At 45.5% G+C, this 5,107-nt stretch overlaps 1 long non-coding RNA gene across 1 annotated transcript; it reads right to left on the bottom strand.

The window, feature by feature from the left end:
• Window positions 1–256: 256 nt before the first annotated feature.
• Window positions 257–1,077, bottom strand: LOC124869285. Its single transcript, XR_007038551.1, has 2 exons — window positions 652–1,077; window positions 257–571 (listed from the first exon to the last, which is right to left on the bottom strand). It is a non-coding gene; the product is annotated as an uncharacterized LOC124869285 (long non-coding RNA).
• Between the last annotated feature and the right edge of the window lie 4,030 nt (window positions 1,078–5,107).

Here is a 5,107-nt window from a genome sequence, read left to right as displayed (position 1 = left end):
CAGCTAACGAATTTGATACCAAAGTTAAATCAATTGCTCACTCTGTTCCTCTTCTTACATTAATTCTTGTACCCATTCCATCATTAAGACATACTAAATTTTTGTTTTTATCACTTCTTCTATAACATGTCTGTTTTTATCATTACACTATCTCCATATTGTGCTTTAAGCAGTAAAGTCCCCACACCATATTACCTTCTCTGTCATAATGGGGTTTTCTTAGACTCTGAGGTACACAACCACGAGGACAAAGACAGCGTTTTAACAGTTTATTAAGAAACATGGATAAAGCTCGGACTGGAACCAGGACTGAAGCTGGCGGGAATCCTGAGAAACTGCAGGTGAGACCAGAGAAGCTGCTGGAAAACCAAGAACTGGCACTGGAGCTTGAAATGATGAGGGTGGAGGACCTCCAACGGAGACTGTATCTGGAGGGTCGAAAAATCCCTCTCTAAGAAACTCCTCATGCCAACAGCACAGATTCATAGTCCCGGGGGTTCTTGGCCAGATGTTCTGCTGTCTCCAAACAGCGTCAATTGATGTACCGGACTGCACCCATGCAGGTTCCTCTCTGAAGGAGGAAAACAGAGGCTGGTAAACACTGGGTGGAAATGGAGAAAATGTAAATGTGTTCTTCAGGTGCTGACTTACAGGTGTTGAGTTCTTGGAAAGACCAGGTGGAAATAAGTCCTTTTCCACGGTGGCTTGAGGCTCACAGGCTGTGAACAGTTTTTGGTAGATGAAATGCTTTGTTTCTTCTCTTCCAGGAAACTCCACTATGGTTGGAGAGTTAACGTTGGAGGGTGGACAGGCAGGTTGATGGGTGGTTCTTAAGTAACTCCTGAGAAGCTGGGTTTGGAGTTGAAAGCAGAGTGGAGGCTCAGGGCTGAGGCGTTGAGGCTGGAGTTTCCAAATTCCTCTGAACATGACATGAGTGAAAACAGAGACCAGAGAGATTCTACGACTTCCTTCAGTGAAGGTTGATCAACAAGGAAGGGAAGAAAAACAAGGAGATCTGAGAAATCTGCTTAGAAGCAGGACTGCAGAGAAGCAGAGGTCTAGCTGTTACCACACCAGGTGAGAAAACGAGCTGACGCCTCCTTCTGGGTTTCCACTCCATAAGAAGCACAGCTGATTGCTCTCAGATGGGCAACGCCTGTGCAGCATCATCTGCCAGTCACACCCTGCACAGAAAGAGCAAAGCACACAAAACACAGCCTGCATGCGGCCTGTACACAAACCACCGTGGATATGACATTCTCCTCCAGATATTCCAAAATCTCTTCCATCAACTCCATTGATAATGTTTTACATGGGTTATAAAAATCAATTATCTTACATTTACCTTTGTTTTCCCAAACTTCAACAACTATATACTTCAAATCTTTACCCTTTCCTAATATTTGATATTGAACTCCTTTCTTTATAAATATCGCACAGCCTGCTCCATTTCTTTCTGGACGATCCCTTCATATACTATCATATTCTTTAATAACAAAATCTAATGTTGGTTTTAACCATGTCGCCTGTACACAAATTACCTCTGGTTTCTCTTCAAGTCCATCAATATACACTTTCAATTCCTGTACGTTAGTTATCAGACTTCTTGCATTCCATTGTTGTATTATCTGTCAGGATCTGCCATTTTGGACTTTGTTTTGGTTTTGTGTTTGTTTACTTTTTCAGGTGTTTCTATTCCTTTGGGTTTAGTAGTTATGTTTGTTTATTCCTTCTGTCATCCTGATGTTGGTTTTGTTCTCTCTCCTGCCCCCTAGTTTTATTAATTCTTTCTCCCCTCGCCCATAGTTCCCTTGGTGGTTGCTTTCTCATTTATTTATTACTTAGAATGGTTTTCTCCTCTGGTTATTATTATTATTAGTACAGTTCTCTTTTGCTTCTTTGGTTTTTCTTGTTTAGTTTTTCGCTTGGTCCGACCCAAAACCATTCCTTAACAGAACGCGGCTACCAAAAGGACCAGGCAGAGCGGATCACCCTGTGGGAGTACCTCCGACAGGCAGCAGAGAAGAGCTCGCATCAGGCTGCAGAGGAGGAAAGGCAGCAGTCGCCATTTCGGGATTGCAAGTTGGCCATTCCCCTTCCTGGTACCGGCCCGCTTCGCTGCCAGTCTTCTCCACCTCCCCAGAGTAAACCTGCTCCAGTGTCTTCCCCCTCACACCATCCCTCACACCATCGTCGCCATCCATCCACGTCCGCAGCAGCATCAGCCACCGCCAAGGTTCCTGCGGGCTTTTTTTCTCGGCCAGGACGCCGCCGCTGTCGGAGCTCCGTTCCTCTCCGAGAACCCAACCTCGCCTTCTGGTGTCTCCAGGCGAGAGAGGGGGGCGTGGTCTGGGCCACCAGAGCAGACAGAGGCATATGCACATGCAATCCATCCTCCAGTGAGTCCACCAGCTCCTGCATGGGTGCAGTCCGGTACATCAATTGACGCTGTTTGGAGACAGCAGAACATCTGGCCAAGAACCCCCGGGACTATGAATCTGTGCTGTTGGCATGAGGAGTTTCTTAGAGAGGGATTTTTCGACCCTCCAGATACAGTCTCCGTTGGAGGTCCTCCACCCTCATCATTTCAAGCTCCAGTGCCAGTTCTTGGTTTTCCAGCAGCTTCTCTGGTCTCACCTGCAGTTTCTCAGGATTCCCCTGCGGCATCTTCGGAGCCATATGTTGCTCTTCAGGACTCCAGCGGTTCCCGCACCGCTTCCCAGAGTGTCAGCGGTTCCCGCACCGCTTCCCAGAGTGTCAGCAAATTTAAGTCTCCTGAGTGTCAGCCAGTAGCCAAGTCTCCTGAGTTTCAGCCGGCAGCCAAGTCTTCAGGGCCCCAGCTGACAGACAAGATTACAGAGCCTCCGAGAGGAGTTCGAAGGTGAACCGCCTCCATCCCTAGTTCCAGAGTTCCGAGAGGGGTCCGAAGTTGAACCGCCTCCATCCAAGTTCCCAAGTTTCAGGACGGTTTCGGGGAAGAACAGCCTGCAGCTAAGCCTCCAGAGCCTCAGAATGACTCTCAGACTTTTGACTTAGACCTAGACCTTGACCCAGACTCCAAGTCTCCAGAGACCTAACATGACAGCAAGACTGCAGACTCCAATACAGACTTCAAATCCCGAGACTCTACGACCGACTTTCTGACTGACTTCAAGTCTTCAGACTCCAGATCAGACTCCAAGCCTGACTCCAAGGCATCAGACTCTCAGTCCGACTTCAAGTCTCCAGACTCCAGGCATCAAGACACTGCTACCGACTCTCCAACTGACTTTAAACCTGACTCTCGACCAAACTCCAGACCAGACTCCAGACCAGACTCCAGGTCAGACTCCAGGCCTCCTGAGTTCCTGCTTGGTCCCAAGCCTCCTAGACTGCCCATGTTTCCAGGATCACAACGCGGTGCCAAGTCTCCCAAGCTCCATTGACTCAGACCTCCAGACCGCCTGCTTTGAGGGTCCTCTACTTGGCACGGCCGAGCTCCTGACCGAGGGTCCTCTACGCTCCGTGGCAGACCTCCAGACCTCCTCGGGTTGTTTTGTGTTGTTGGACTCTATAGATCGTCTGGAAGAGGCGGGGGACATCAGGATCTGCCATTTTGGACTTTGTTATTATTAGTACAGTTCTCTTTTCCTTCTTTGGTTTTTATTGTTTAGTTTATCGCTTAGCGGTTCTGTGCTTGTTCATTGTTAGTCAGGTTTATTTATTCTTGCACCATTATTCTAGGTTATTAGTTCCCTTTCCCCTTTGGCCTTGGCCTTTTTGTTATTGTTACCCAGATGTTGTTTTTTCTTGAGTCTTGTTCTCCCCATGGCCTCTGGGTTTAGTTTTCCCCCTTGAGTTTGTTTCTGTTTTAGGTTTTATTTATTATCCTTCCTAGCTTCCTTGATTTATTTACTTGCAGAGTTGTTTTAGTTTAGTGTGTTCCCATGTTTGTGTTCCAGCTTCTAGCCCCATCAGTACCCATAGCAACCTAGTTCCCTTAGTTCCCTTCACCTGGCCTGCTCACCTGTAATCACTCACTCTGATTACCTGCTTCCCTCTTACCCATCGTTGTCATCATTCACTTCCCCTGTATATATACTCCCTGGTATCACTTCTCCCTGTCGCTGTGTCTCTCTTCTAACCACCTGACAAGCTCCAGCCAGTTACCTGCCTTCTGGTCCTGTAAGTTCTGCTCGTTATGCTTACTGTTTCCTGCACTACTGCTGAGCATTCGACAAATAAAACATGGAATGAAACCTTACCTCATGGCTCTCGAGTGTCTCTCTGCAAGCTGGTCAGACCCAAAACCATTCCTTGACACCTGGTCTCCCCTCTGTTTCCAACCTTTTATTAATGTTCTTCCAAGATCCCTCTTTGAAACAAAGAAATTTTTTTTGAAATGAAGAAATTTTTGTGCTCCCCTTACAATTATTTAAATTTTTTCAGTTTTATTTTTGGCATGGTCAGTGCAATTCATTACATAAGCAATGAATAGTATGGGTTTTTCTACCGATAATGTGATATTCTCCTCTGTCTGCAGTTTGTTTTGTTGAGGAATTTGTCTGTCATTTTGTTCTGTCTCTCTTATCTTTTGTCCTTTAACACTATTGACTACTTTTGCATAACTTGTTTTTTTGCTCATCTTAACATGTTAGATATTCATTGCTGTTTTTCTCACCTAAGATCCTCCTTATGTTACTCTATGTTGACCTCCACAGTTACAACATGTTTCTTGCACTTCTTTACAGTCTTCTATCTTGTGGTCTTCTCCACACTTTGCACACCTCTGCATAGTGCTGCTATGTGTCCATATCTCTGGTATTTGTAACATCTAAGTGGAGGAGGGATGTATTGTCTTACTTTGAAGCTCAAGAATCCTATTTTTATGTCTTCTGGAAAGACTGTTAAGGCAAATTCAAGTTTACGTCTCTTAACACTTTCACCATTTCTACATCTCCTATTTTCCTTCTTATTTCCCTAGAAATCACTATCGGGCTAAGGTTATTGTGTTCTGCCTCATTTTTTTATTTTAATATTATTTTAAATTCCTCCCTCAGTATTTTCCTTCTTACTATTCTCTCTTCATCCGAGCTGCTTCCTTCCAACTCTCGTGTGCTACCCTGAC

Source organism: Girardinichthys multiradiatus, chromosome 6 (assembly GCF_021462225.1).
Source record: "Girardinichthys multiradiatus isolate DD_20200921_A chromosome 6, DD_fGirMul_XY1, whole genome shotgun sequence".
In the NCBI taxonomy this organism is placed as follows: domain Eukaryota; kingdom Metazoa; phylum Chordata; class Actinopteri; order Cyprinodontiformes; family Goodeidae; genus Girardinichthys; species Girardinichthys multiradiatus.
The sequence above is the reverse complement of the archived record's forward strand: the minus strand, read 5'-3'. Positions and strand labels throughout refer to the sequence as shown.